Source organism: Melozone crissalis, unplaced genomic scaffold (genome assembly GCF_028551555.1).
Source record: "Melozone crissalis strain CALT ecotype California unplaced genomic scaffold, PUWL_Pcris_2 ptg000036l_1, whole genome shotgun sequence".
Lineage (NCBI taxonomy): Eukaryota > Metazoa > Chordata > Aves > Passeriformes > Passerellidae > Melozone > Melozone crissalis.
Genome location: NW_026535814.1, coordinates 1,081,000 through 1,095,979, shown reverse-complemented (window position 1 = coordinate 1,095,979; position 14,980 = coordinate 1,081,000). Strand labels below are relative to the sequence as shown.

The window sequence follows — 14,980 nt, the reverse complement described above, 5'->3', positions numbered from 1 at the left end:
ATGATAAATTATATAATTGTTAGATGTGATGATCGTTTAGTAATTACATGTAATTATTATATAACCATAAGAAGAATAGTGAGAAACTATGTTGTAAATTCAGAGAGGGGCTAAATTTATGTATACAATAGAACAATATAAGTTTAATAATTAACATGAAAGTTATGTAACGATGGAGTATAAAACATGATCATTTCGGATGTATGGTCGGAGTCAGATTTGGGTTGAATATATCCCGATTCCCAGAGCTCTTAATAAAAAGCACCGCATATAATCGCTCAGTGATTATGTGTTTTTGAACGCTAACATTTTGGCGAACGCAGAAGGGACCCTTGTGAGTGCTGCTGAGCGAGTTCGTGACTCGATCACGCTCCAGCCGGCACCGAGGGATTCTCGGGGAGCCCATCAGCCACGACCGCTTCCGCCGCTCACAAACATCCCCGGGAGAAAGGTAAGGTGCTTTTTACTTTGGTTTGGATGCCTGCCAATAAGATGCAGCGAAAGCTCTGCTTGGTTGGGCTAAAGGAATTCCTGTTGGTGTAAGCCTAGGCGCCGTTCCGTAAGACAATCGCGAAAGCCTTGCGGGTTCGGCATTTGTGGTATTTTTGAAATGGAGAAACTTAAAGGGATTTTGGGCAGTAACACCCCTATCCCACAAAATTCTCCTTTGGGGTGCTTATTAGCACATTGGAAACAAGGTAACTTTGGGGAAGGATTACGTAAAACTAAGTTGATTGATTATTGTAATTCATGGTGGCCAGAATATGCCTTGGAGAACGGTGAAAAATGGCCAAAATACGGTACTCTGCAATATAACACTATTTTGTAGTTAATGTCGTTTTGTAAACAAGAAGGCAAATGGGATGAAGTCCCATATGTTGATCTGTTTTTCTACTTACGGGGAAAGCCAGAATGGCAGAATGAATGTGGGTTATTAATGGTTAAAACATTTGCAAAGTGTGGGGTTTGTGAGGAACGTTTAGAACACTTGGCATTAAGAGAAAGCTTGAGTAGGGAAAATTATACAGATATTGATTTACAAGTAGCTCCAATAGGAACAAGAGAACCTAACCCTATCCCACCTGTTTCATCTGTCCCTATCCCACTGCCTGCTCCTCACCCACCTACCCCTGAACCTGTCTCATCTAGTACACCTTTCCCTCTTTATCCTCCTCTCCCATCATCACCCGATCCCTCTTCCTCGGAAGATGAGCAAAACCTAACTGTGATAGAAAGGGGAAAGAGGTATGCGAGTGAAAAAGATAGCAATGGTAATGAATCAGTGACCCCAATAGCCCATAGAACCCGGGGTCGGGCAAAGCTTGCTCCAGTTGTGCATAGAGATGGCATAAGGAAACAAAAACAGACTGTGGTTGCCCCCTTGCGACAAGGTGTCGGAGTGGAAGTGCCTTTTTTTTCCCAGCAGACTTAGTAATTTGGAAACAGTCAGCCGGAACTTATAGAGAAAATCCTGATAAAGTGGCATGTGTAGTAAAAATGGTTATGAAAACTCAGAATCCTGACTGGGATGACATACAAGTAATATTAGATACTCTGATGGATTCTACTGAAAAAGAAATGGTACTTAAGGCAGCCAAAGAGAGGGCAAGAGAAGATATTAGAAATGGGCTGGTAACAGAGAATTTAGATGTGAATTTCCTAATTGAGGATCCAAATTGGGACCCTAATTTATTGTGCGATATGAGGAGATTACGGAAATACCAAGAGTGGATCCAGATAGGAGTTCAGAATGCTGTGCCCAAAACTATAAATTGGTCCAAACTATATGAGGTTCGACAGGAAAAGAAGGAATCTCCCACTGCGTTTTTGGAGAGGCTTAAGGAGGTAGCAAGGAAATATACAGACCTCCAAATGGATACAGAGCAAGCAAAGGTTCAGCTCGCTCTCATATTCTTGGGTCAATAACAGGATGACATTCGTAGAAAATTGCAAAAATTAGAAGGGGAAGAATTAAGGAATTTGGATAAGTTACTTGAGGTTGCTTGGAAGATATATAACAATCGGGAAAAAGAAGCTAGTAAAAGGCAGCAGCAGAATCTTTTGGCAGTAATACAGGGGAGAGGGAACCCAAATTTCAGGGGGCGTAACAGGAATGATCGGGGTAGGAGACCAGTTACCCAGGGGTCAAGCCTGAATCAATGTGCATATTGCAAGGGGGTGGGACATTGGAAGCGAAATTGCCCAAGTTTGAATAACCAGTTTGACCAGGGCAATCAGTTCCAGCAGGCTACCAAGGAGATGGTCCTGGGGGAGTATACCAGCTGACTAGATGTAGAACCGGTAGAACAAGTTAAGGAACCTGTTGTAAATATACAGTTAGGGCATAAAGAGGTCAGATTTCTAATAGATACGGGAGCTACTTTTTCTGTATTGAATGATTTGCAAGGACAAATTGGGGACAAGGAAACAACAATAGTCGGCGCTACAGGGAAAGAGGAAAAACGGCCTTTCCTGCAACCCCTAGATTTGTGTTTTGGAAACAAGGTTATAACACACGAATTTTATATGTACCTGAGTGTCCAATTCCGCTTTTAGGGAGAGATTTGCTAGCAAAACTTGATGCGGTAATAACCTTTGAAAACGGAGAGCTTATAATGAAAATACCTGAATCAAAGTTGGGACAGATATTAATGATCAAAGAAAAACCTGTCCCCTCTATCCCTAGGGAGGTAGAAGATGCAGTGATTTCCTCTGTATGGGAGACGGATATACCAGGGAAATCTAAATTGGCACAACCAGTGCATGTAGAGTTAAAAGAAGGGGCAAGGGCTGTACAAGTCAAACAATATCCCATAAAACCAGAAGCACGGCAAGGAATAGTAAAGATTATTGAGAAATTGTTGAAATACCAAATTTTAGAAGAATGTGAATCAGAATTTAATACACCAATATTTCCAGTAAAGAAGCCAAATGGTGAATATAGATTAGTGCAGGATTTGAGAGCAATAAATAAAATAACAAAGGACATTTATCCAGTGGTAACAAATCCTTATACATTGCTAACATCCGTAAAGGAGATATATAAATGGTTTACCGTAATTGATTTAAAAGATGCCTTTTTCTGCATCCCCCTTGACAAAGAAAGTAGGAAACTCTTTGCCTTTGAGTGGGAAAAACCCAGGGAACGGAAGAAAGACCCAGTTCACCTGTACACAAAAAGAACTCGCTGACCCTATTTGGAAACTAACTGGCAAAGGAACTGGAGATTTGGACCACAAATGGGCAAGTACCAAGAGACCAATACTTATTGTCGCAGTATGTTGATGATATACTAATAGCTACAGAAGAAAGAGCAACCTGTATAAAGGTAACCATTGAGATTTTAAATTCACTGGGAATGGGAGGCTATAAAGTATCCAGAGAAAAGGCACAAATCGCACAACAGACTGTGATTTACCTGGGATGTGAAATTTCACAAGGGCAACAAAAACTAGGTACTAACCGTATCCAAGCCATTTGTGCTATTCCAGAGCCCCAGAATTTACATGAGCTACGAGTCTTCCTCGGGATGGCAGGATGGTGTCGCTTGTGGATCATGGACTGTGGACTGATTGCGAAACCCCTGTATGAAGCTCAGAAGATGCAACCATTCACCTGGGGCAAACCACAGAAAGAAGCCTTCCTAAAATTAAAGGAAGCACTGACAACTGCTCCAGCACTAGGGTTACCTGATCTGTCTAAAGATTTTCAGCTGTTTGTACATGAAAGGCTGCGCCTAGCACTAGGAGTCCTGACCCAACGTCTGGGAAGCTGGAAAAGGCCGGTGGGCTACTCTTCCAAACAACTCGACAACATGAGTGCCGGGTGGCCCCCATGTCTGCGGGCAGTCGCAGCTACTGTGATCCTGATACAAGAAGCCAGGAAACTTACTATGGGAAGGCACATAAATGTCTATGTACCACACATGGTAACCACTGTCTTAGAACAAAAGGGGGGCCATTGGCTATCTCCCAGCAGGATGATGAAATTCCAGGTAGTCCTGACTGAACAGGATGATGTCACATCAAAAACAACTAACCTTTTGAATCCAGCTTTGTTCCTAGTACCACAACTGAAGAAGGCCCATTAGAACACAACTGTGTAGAAGTAATAGTGTACACCTATTCAGCAAGAGAAGACCTGAAAGACGTCCCACTAGAGCAGCCGGAGTGGGAGCTGTTTACAGATGGGAGCAGCTTCGTGGAAAACGGAACCAGATACGCTGGATATGCGGTAACAACAGTCAATACAGTAGTGGAGGCAAAGGCATTACCAACAAATACATCTGCCCAGAAGGCAGAACTGGTTGCTTTAACCAGGGCACTAGAATTAAGTGAAGGGGAAAAGATAAATATCTGGACTGACTCAAAATATGCTTTTGGAGTGGTGCATGTACACGGAGCACTGTGGAAAGAAAGAGGACAGTTATCTTCTCGGGGTATGCACATTAAACATCAGGATGCAGTCCTGCAATTGATAAAGGCAGTACAAAAACCTGAACAAGTGGCAATCATACACTGCAAAGCACACCAATCAGGAAACTCCAAAATCTGTGAGGGAAATCGAAAGGCAGACTGGGCAGCCCGACAGGTTGCTCGAGAGGTACAAACAACAATGGCATTGATACCTTTGAAGCTTAATGTATCCCAATTCAATTTGCCTCCAAAGCCGAAATATTCAGTAGAAGATGAGAGACTGGCACGTTTGCTAAATGCACAAAAGAATTCAGAAGGATGGTATGTAACTGCACAAGGACAAATAGTGGTACCCCCCTTGATAATGAGAGAAGTTCTACAAATTAAACGTAACGAATGTCATTGGGGAGCAGAGGCATTGGTAAAATTACTAAAGCAGAGTTTAATTTCAGTACGGATGTTAACAATGGCAAAATCAGTAATGTCAAAATGTGATATCTGCTTGAAAAACAACACAGGCACAGTTAGGAAGAATTCGGATAGGAATAGAGCCAGGAGACTATTGGCAGGTAGATTTTGTAGAGCTACCAAGAACTCGAGGATACAAATACCTGTTAGTGGGGGTTGACACATTCTCTGCGTGGCCAGAAGCCCTTCCCTGTCGCACGAACCAAGCAAAGGAAACAGTTAAGTGGTTACTACAGGAGATTATTCCCAGGTTTGGGGTACCCCTAGGGGTATCATCAGATAGGGGACCCCATTTCATAGCTACAGTATTAAGAGAGGTAAGTAGATTGCTGGGGATAAACTGGGACCTCCACACACCGTGGAGACCCCAGTCAAGTGGACAGGTAGAGAGGATGAATCAGACACTAAAAAGGCAAATCAGTAAAATATGCCAAGAAGCCAAATTGCAGTGGCCCCAGGCTTTGCCAATAGCACTGTTGAGGATTCGGATAAAGCCTAGGAGTGGGATGTCAGTCAGTCCTTATGAGATATTTTATGGGAAACCATATGAATCTCCTGAGCCTAACCCTAATATACACATCACAGGAAAGCAGGAAGTGTATAATTATATTCTGTCTCTTGGGAAAACTTTAGCTCGGCTCCGGAGTATCCTCATGTGGAATAGACCACTGACTCTCCAGAACCCAGTCCATAACATACATCCAGGAGACGAGGTGTACATCAAGAACTGGAACGAGGAACCGCTGAAAGAAAAGTGGAGTGGACCCCATCAGGTACTACTGACCACCTTTACAGCAGTCAAAGTAGCCAGCGTGGAACCTTGGATTCACTACACCCGAGTGAAGAAAGTCCATCCTGGATCACAGACTGTATAAACTCTGGAATGAACAAAGGCTGCAGATAAGACGTGTTTAATTGCTTTCAGAATGCTATCAGTAATTGTGCTAACGTTATGGTTATTAATATCTTTGGGATGTGGAATGCAAAATGATCAACTAACCACTCTTCATTCTAGAATGAAGAGAGGTACAAACGGAAAGGTGATAAAGGTTTCTAATGCAGTTCGGGCTGAGAATGTAATGATTGGATTAGTCAAAGATTTTGCCAAAATGCAAAACACCAGCCGAATAACTGCCTGTCTGCCAATGCCAAAGGCAGCAGGAGACCCAGTAAATTGGGGAATCATAACATCAAAACTACCTGAAATACAAAAGAACAAAACAATTACATGTAAACTGGTACCCGAATCGAGGCAAGTTACAGAAACAACTCTGGTATGGGAATGTGAGGCCAAGGATAAGAAAGATCAGATAGAACCTTGGGACAGTGCGTGGTCTGTGAGTATTCTTCAAAGATTCCAATATATGGCAAACACCCCTTGGTGTATTAAGTGGGAAGGCCCCGAGAATGAAACAGATCCAGCAATAACGAACACTGTCACGAGTAGCAGAATGAGGGCAGACAAAGTAAGTTGGTGGGCATGTAATAAAGCTTACGACTGCACTTCAGATAATGAAGAGATAAAACAGATGCCACCCCTGGCAATAGCCCTACAAATTGGTTGTGCTTGCAGAGGGATCAAACATAAACAAGGCAGAGTGAATTATAAAGTAATTATAGGGTGTACCAGGATTACAAGCCGAGGTCCAGGACAATTTGTATGGGCAGCAAGTGATGGTACCTGGACAACACATCTGCCTGTAGACGGGAAAGTAAAGGAGGTTACTTTAGGCCTCCCAACCTATGTCCAATTTGGAAAAAGTCCCCATTTAATGGAAAACATGAACTTCTGCAGGTAAGAGCAAGATGAGAAGTTCTAGACAATGAAAATCCAGATGACACTTGGCAAGAACCCTCTAGTGGAGTGAAATTTGGATGGGCCCTAGAGTCATTGCTTGGTCCTATAGCAAACTATAAGAGCAGAGAGATGCTGTACAAACTTACAGGTCAGGTAGGTAGACTGGCAAGAGTCACCCGGGAAGGATTTAAAGAATTAAATATACAGTTACAAGCCACCACAAAAATTACTTTACAAAATCGATTGGCCCTAGATATGTTACTCCTGAAAGAGCATGGAGTATGTGGATTTTTAAAGGGACAAGTTGATCATTGCTGCGTTCATATCCCAAATGTAACTGCAAATGTAGAATATGACATCAATCAGTTGAAACAAATAGATCATGAAGCACAAGAAGAGCAAAAGGATTTGGCTACAAGCTGGTTAGGAAAAATCTTTAAAGGATTAGGGTGGAATGTGAGTTCATGGATTAAATCTATCATTGAGAGTGTGATAATCTTACTAATTGTATTCTTAGCAAATTGATTAGTTTACAGCATCTTAAAGGGAGAGATACAGAAGAAAACATCCTGGAACCAGAGGATAATAAAAGCACTAACACGAGATCCACGCCCATGATCTTCTGGTTCTCCCATTCGTAACAGCATCCACGACAATGTTTACATCAACCCTGGATTTGAAGAACCAAGTACGAACTGAGGAATAAAGGACTGTATCAAGTGAAAACATTTACACCTATAGTGAAGTGAAAATGCTTTCAAAGGGGGGAGAATGATAGTGGAACCCTGGAAAAAGTTAAAGATAGAATCTAAAATGTTAGGCTTTGTGCTTTCCCAGATCAACTGCACCTGCATAAGCAGTATGATAAATTATATAATTGTTAGATGTGATGATTGTTTAGTAATTACATGTAATTATTATATGACCATAAGAAGAATAGTGAGAAACCATGTTGTAAATTCAGAGAGGGGCTAAATTTATGTATACAATAGAACAATATAAGTTTAATAATTAACATGAAAGTTATGTAACGATAGAGCATAAAACATGATCATTTCAGATGTACGGTCGGATTCAGATTTGGGTTGAATATACCCCGATTCCCAGAGCTCTTAATAAAAAGCACCGCATATAATCGCTCCGTGATTATGTGTTTTTGAACGCTAACACCGGAACCTATCACTTGATGCCCTTGGTAGAAGTTTCTAGAGGGAGAGGATGGGCTGTCGAGTGACAGACAGGACACTGGGCAGGGGTTGAAGGAGTGACATACAGTTTATAGGGAACAGGGGAGGAGGCAGGGTGATTGACACTAAAGAAGAGGGAGGATGCAACAGGGGCAGAACTATTATAACAGGGGGAAACTGGAACAAACCGAAGTACAAACCATTACAACTGAAACATACAAAAATACAATAGGAGTGACTAACATTACAGCCAGTTGGGCAGGACTGCTACTCCTGAAAATTAGAACCACGTTGGAGAAGTTCACAAAGAACTGTCTCCCATGGGAAGGACCCCACAATATAACAGAAAAGACTCCTCCTCCTTCTTAAGCAAACTGAAGATTTTTAGAAGTGACAAGCTGAGTAAAACCCCCGTGCTTTGTCTCCCTGCACTGTCAGTGGGAAAGAAAGAAGGGCTGGGGGCGGGGGAAGGGGGGAAGGAGGAGGAAGTGTTCTAAAGGTTTATTTTAGTTCTCATTATCGTCTTTTAATTCTTTTAATAAATTTTTCTTCATAACATTTAAGTTTTGAGCCTGTTTTGCCCTTAGACTGTTTTCTCCCAATCCTTATCTCACACCATAAGCCTTTTGGTTTTTCTTTCCCCCTTCTCTGCTCAGCTATAGCAGAGGAGAATGAGTGACTGGTTTTTCATGGGTGCCTGTCTTCTAGCCAGTGTCAAGGCCTGATAAACACAAAATCACTGCGGACAGACTTGTGGAACACAACTCTTTAATAATAATTTTGCTCAGTAATGACCATTTTGCTATAAATGCAATTAATAAGAAAAGGACCTCCTACTTTCAGCATCCTACCAGAACACAGATGCACATGTACCTCATGTTTTCTGCATGAGTCTCAGCTTTCTTGCATCAGTCTATTCTGGCAGGTGCTGAGGAGAGAAAGTACCTCTGTTAAAATTCATAGATCTAGTTCAGGAATGGACTGGGAATTAAGGTTTCTTCACACAAGGAAGAGGAGAAAGAACAGAAGGTTGTGGGCTGTTGGGCATCTTCTCTTTGAGAAGGGAAGAAGAAATCTAAAGTAAAAAGTAGGTGAAACCTAAAGTAAAAAGTAGGTGAAAAAATTTTTTGTATTTATCCCGCCTACTGAGGATGACAGTATTCCTTCAGAGGCAAAGTTGGAGCAGAGCAGTCCTTGAGTCATAAGACTTCAGTGATCTGGCCATGAAACATCACAAGGAATCTCACCTGGAAAAATGATTAAAGAAACTGAGGTCATGTCAAATACAAAATATAAATAAACATATTACTGAAGAAAATAAGGAGTATGTAAGTGTTCAGGACATTGTACAAGCTCTCTGTGCAACAAAAAATCACCAGTCACATGGATGAGGATAGCTTTGCTTCAAGGAGGAATTTAATTTAGGGACTGGAGATCCCTGGAAACCTATTTTCTCAGTGTTGTGTAACTTTTTTTTTTGCTTAGTTAAAATTGACAGCATGTTAATTGACCTACAGTAAAGGAATCCTTTCTATTAACTGGTATCACTGATAATAAAATACATCATTGTCTGTATGGAAAACAGCACAAAAATAGGAATAAATGTGACATGAGTGAAAACTACTAGTTTCATCTTCTGATGTGGAAATTACAGTGTAAGTGCCTTTTTAAGATGGTCTAAACTGAAAAGTTGGGGTGGGTCCAGTTATATTAAAAAAAACACGTGAACTTCAAATTATCTTTTTCTGAAAAGCTAAGGTGTGCCTCTTTTTAAGCCAGCCTAGCTCAAACAGTGAGGGAAATAAGGGAAGTACTATGCAACAGCTTCCATGTGACTGAACTCTTCCATTTGCCCCAGTGAACCAGGTCTGAACCTGAAATATGCAGAAAGGCATCATAGGGAGGGAGACAAAAAAAGCCTTTAGAAAACACAGTAGAAAGCTTTTAAGGATCACAAGCAAAACTTGTTTGAATTTGTTAAGTGCTGGTTCATGGGTGCAAGACATGCAGCAATCTAAATTGTGATGGGATCTAACAAAGGGTTAGGAAAGTGAAACATTTCCTGCAGTTTCTATGCTCTATTTTGTGTGCATTTTCTGCTTTGGAATTGAAAAATAAATCTTGAATTCCTGAGCATCTTAGCTTTTTAGCTTGAAAAATTTTGCTCTGATCCAGAGATTTGAGTTGCTTGCATTTATGCAGCTCCAGGAAAAAAAAAATCTGTGAAATACTAGGAATAATATAAAGATGTAGTATGACTGTCAAACTATCAAAAAGAAATCAAACTTTCAATAGATAAATAAGAACACTACAGTCTACCAAAGTACTATAATATAACATGTCCAAGACATACTACAAATCCAGTATTATTTCTGAACAAAGAATCTTTGAAAAGACAATCTTTCACAGAAATCCTGGTAAACTTACACCAGTGTCTTGGTTTGAAAGATGGATGTCTCTTATGGAAGGCAGGAGCCTCTCTTGCAACAGAGAATGTAAACCCCCTCCCTCCGAATTATTATAATTTTGAAATTAAGAGGCTCTCAGGCAAAGATATGAGGATAGGAATAATAGTTTTTTACAAGTATGTATAGCAAGGTAAAAAAACAACAACTATGGCATTCCCCGACACAATGATGTAATGCAGATATTCTGAAGCTTCACTCTTTTCCAGTGTAGCCTGGATCAGTCCATGGCAGATGGTGGGGCTGTGTTCCCACCCCTGGGGCAGTCAGTTCCAGGTGTACTGCACGCCCTTCCAGGTGAAAGCAAACTGAGGCCTGCATTCTGCTACCAGAGGAATGGAGAAAAGTGTATTGGCAATGTCTATAGTGGTGTACCACCTTGCTGCCTTGGACTCCAGCTCCTACTGGAGTTCCAGCATGTTCAGCACAGTAGCACTCAGCAGTGGAGTTACTTCATTCAAGGCACGATTCCACAGTCAATCTCCATTCTCTGTCAGACTTGTGCACAGGCCAAATGCAATTGTTGAAGGGTAAGTGGGTTTTGGTGACCACTCCTTGGCTCTCCAGCTCACGGATCATTTTGTGCATGGGGATCACCGCATCTCGATTCATCCAGTACTGCCAGTGATGCACTATTCAGGTGGCAATTGGTGCTCGTTGCTCTTGCACCTTCAGGAGTCCTACTGAAGATGGGTTTTCTGATTGTCCAGGCAAGGTGTTCAACTGCTAAATGCTCTCTGCCTCTACAGCAGCTATTCCAAAAGCCCACCCGAGTCCCTTTGGGTCTTTGTAATAGCCATTCCAGAGGAAGCCTATGCCCAGAATACATGGGGCCTCTGGGCCATTCACAATAGGATGTTTCTGCCACTCCTTCCCAGTCAGGCTCACCTTGGCTTCCAACATTAATTCAAGAGGTTCCTTCAAGGGGATCCAAGAGATCCCCCTTCTGTAATACCTGGCAGCTCAGTCATGGGAGGCTGACGCTACCTTCACTTTAGGGGAACTCTCTTGGCTACTGTTTCCCTCCTTGAGCTGACACACTTGTGCTTCAGGGCAGAAGTGGTTTCCCATCCCACCTTCTCATGTCTTCCCCATGGTTGTGCAGAAAGAACCACAGGTCAGCTTGTGGGGTGCACCCTGTGTCTCTAACTGGGGAACATTGGGCTCTGACTTTGGGGCCTGTGACTTGCCCTGGTGCAGCACTGATCTCCCTCATCTCTGCTTTGAGGTCCTTTAATCACAGCAGAGACATGAACCTATATTGGGCCATTGATCATACTCACATAATTTCTGAGCCTGTTGGTGACAGAACCCACTGTCTCTCAGTTGTCCTTGGCATTAATTGTTGTAATTGTTGAAGTGGTGTACTGGGATGGCCCTAGCTTTGCCAGGTTACACAACATTTGCCCTGTGCACTTGACTTTATCAGGGTCATTATCATGCTGCCTCTTCCTCCCAAAGAGTACCTCCAATACTGCCACTTCTCTCAGCTATTGGATCCCTTGCTCAAGGGTCTTCCTGCACATTCTATGATGGTGCTCCTGCATTCTCTCCCTGTGGACAAACCTCTCTGTTACACTCATTAAAAGCCACTCCCAGAGGGAAAGGGACCCTGGCTCCCTTACAGAAATCTGATTCATACCTGAGTCCTGGGTCAAGAGTCCCAAATTCCTTGCCTCACCACCATTCAGTTGCCCACCTGTATCCATAAGGTCCCAAACCTGAAGTCACCAGGTTGAATAAGCCTTACGTCCCCATTGTACAATGTCTTTTCACATATTACAGAGACTGTCATACAACAGGGACCCAATGATGAACTCAGCCTCCTGCTCCCCTATGGATTGTGAGCTCCCTCGTTTCACATCATTATTAACTGAGCGTGCTGGTTTGATCTTAGACTTCTGCTTTTCCACAGGAGTGACTGCAGCTGTCTGTGACTGCTCTTGCAGGACAGCTGGAGCCTGGATGGTTACAATGTATGTGGGTTCCACTGCTGCACCATCACCCTCTTTGAGGCAAGGGGAGGATTTCCCACCACCTGCTGAAGTCACATCTCACCTATTTCCTTCAGCAGAACCCCCACCCAATCCAGGTGTATAAAGAGGTTTTACAGCGACTTCTGTGAGCCAGAAAGAAGTTTGGTAAGAGGATCCATGTTTATCCATGAAAGAATTTCCTACCAATGTTGTTGACATAGAAACCAAGAAAGAAGGGTAAATTAGAGAAACCTGCAATTGTCTATTCCAATAAGCACTTTGTCTCTTCTGACCAGTGAGTAAAGTGTAAACTTAGGAGTTTTTTTAAGAATGTATAAAAAGCATGCATGCTAGAACAAAAACGGGTTTGAAGCCTTCTGAAAATGGAGTATTGCTTTATATTGTCTCCATTTCAACTATGACTGTCTCAACTACAACAAATGGTGACAGCCAAAGTGATGGGGGAGCAGCTGAGAAGGGCTGCCGGCAGCTGGGAGAGCTGCAACATTTGGGTTGTGGGGTGAGGCATGGCCCGACACAGGGCCCCAGTGTAGCTTTTGAGAGCAGCAGAAAGATGCTGTCAGTCTGGATGACATTGATTTTGACACCTGGAATGCAGGTAAGCCACTGGGAACAATGGGGAGTTCCAGTAAAGCGTAAAGCAACATGGGGAGCTGCTGTAGGTCCAGACTGATCTTTCATACTTTCATGTAATAAAAGTGAGCCACTGGGGAACATAATGGAGAATCAGTTAATAAGGGAAGACAAACTGCTTCAAAGTTTTGCTGAAGAAGAAGGATTTTCAAGCTTTTAATCGTGCCCTTCATGGTGTGTTGTTGTGGAAAAATCATAGGACTTTGAAACTGATCCTAGTGTTGCCTTTAATATTAAGTGTTAGAATATGGAAGACAGAACAAGAAATGGGAGTTAATGGGGAACAGCAGAAAGATGGGATTCAGCTTGAGAATGTGTTTTTCCCGGAGGAGTCAGATGGAGTTGCTTTTGTGGGGATTTTTCTGGGGTCTGCTATCATGGGAGACAGGTGGTGCTCCTTGGTATGTCTCTAAAGGACTGTATTAAGCCTGTGTGGCTTTCTTTGGCACAACAGTTAATCAAACTGAATGCTAAGTTAAAATATGTTATTTCTGCTGAAATGCATTCACAGTAGAGACAAATTGAAGAACAAGCTGAGATGATTGTCCCCCCACTCCCCGCCGAACTGAGCAGAAGAATGAACTCATTAAATCTGTAATTTGTCGTTGCCTGAAATGACAGTGATAAGATTTCCTGGAGGAGCCTCTACCCTTCCCTCTTCCCACCCTGCGACGAGCGGCTGCTGGCACCCAGGAGAGGGTGCTGCGGGTGTGAGGGAGAGTTGCCACTGTTTGGGACCCCCTTGAACCCCCAGGACCTCTCCCCCATCCTTACTGCCCTTCTGGACACTGTGCAAAGGGGGCGGGAGCTGCATCCCGATGGAGGGGGCCATGTCTGCTGCAGTTGGAGGAAGTCCGTGGGGAGGGCTCAGATCTCTCAAAAGTGTTGGGAGCTGCTCAGAGCTCTGTGTTGCTGGTCCACGTAGAAGAACCTGGACCAAAGAGGTCTTTGATCTACAGGGCTACCTCAAGTATTTAGGACTCAAAAAGTGACAGATCAATGCCTGGAAAAGGAATGCATTATTACAGCCAAGGGACATTATCCAGATACCACAATAATAACAGGTTTTATTAACATGGGAGGAGATGTAGCTAGACCTTCACAACTTTTGTGGCCTCAACTATGGCCTCTCATTCAAGCAGGTTTTGGAAACATGGAACTCAGTGGCACTGCTACAGGAGGTCTGTCTGCCATTGTGATTAATGTCAAAAATGCTTATGGCCAACAAGCAAACATCAGGCCTTATGTTTCCAATGCCCCATGTAACTTATGGGGATGAGATTGTTTATCCCAATGGGGTGTTAAAATTACTATGGATTTTTATCAGGGACCACTGTGATGCAAGGCCTTAAGCATCCAGTTGTAACTTTAACATGGTTAACAGGTAAACATGTCTGGATTGACCAGTAGCTGCTTCCTATTGAAAAGCTTACTGCCCTGCAAGCATTAGTAGCAGAACATATTGAAGAGTGAGCTGGACATATTGAAGAGTCATTTAGTTCATGGAATCCCCCTGTTTTTGTGATTAAAAAAAAATCAGGAAAAAGGAAACTTTTGCGTGATCTACAGCAAATAAATGCTGTAATGGTTACAATGGGATCTTTACAACCAGGTCCTCTAACACCTACAATGATTCTACAGGGATGGGAGATATTATCACTGATTTCAAAGATTGCTTTTTTACCATTCCATTGGCTGAACAAGATAAGGAAAAATTTGCTTTTACCATGCCTTGTTTAAATCATGCTGAATCTAATAAAACAAATCAATGGAAAATTCTAATGGTTTGTGGCACAGGCCTTATCAAAGGTGCAAGAGCAATTTAGTAATTACTATTGCAATCATTACGTGGATGATATCTTGTTGGGTTCTGATAATAAATAACAGCTGTCAGATCTTGAACAATGTGCTGTAACAAATTTGAAAACTTTTGGATTTCATTATTGCCTCAGAGAATGTATGAAAATAGATGCCTTGGAAATACTTGGGGTTGATAATAACAAATACTTGGATTATG

At 42.4% G+C, this 14,980-nt stretch overlaps 1 long non-coding RNA gene across 1 annotated transcript in view; it reads left to right on the top strand.

The window, feature by feature from the left end:
* Window positions 1–14,028, top strand: part of LOC128941672 (uncharacterized) — a 110,757-nt gene extending 96,729 nt beyond the window's left edge. The window contains exon 3 of the long non-coding RNA XR_008483569.1: window positions 12,249–14,028. This is a non-coding gene — a long non-coding RNA (uncharacterized LOC128941672). The remainder of the gene's footprint in view (window positions 1–12,248) is intronic.
* Window positions 14,029–14,980: the final 952 nt, after the last annotated feature.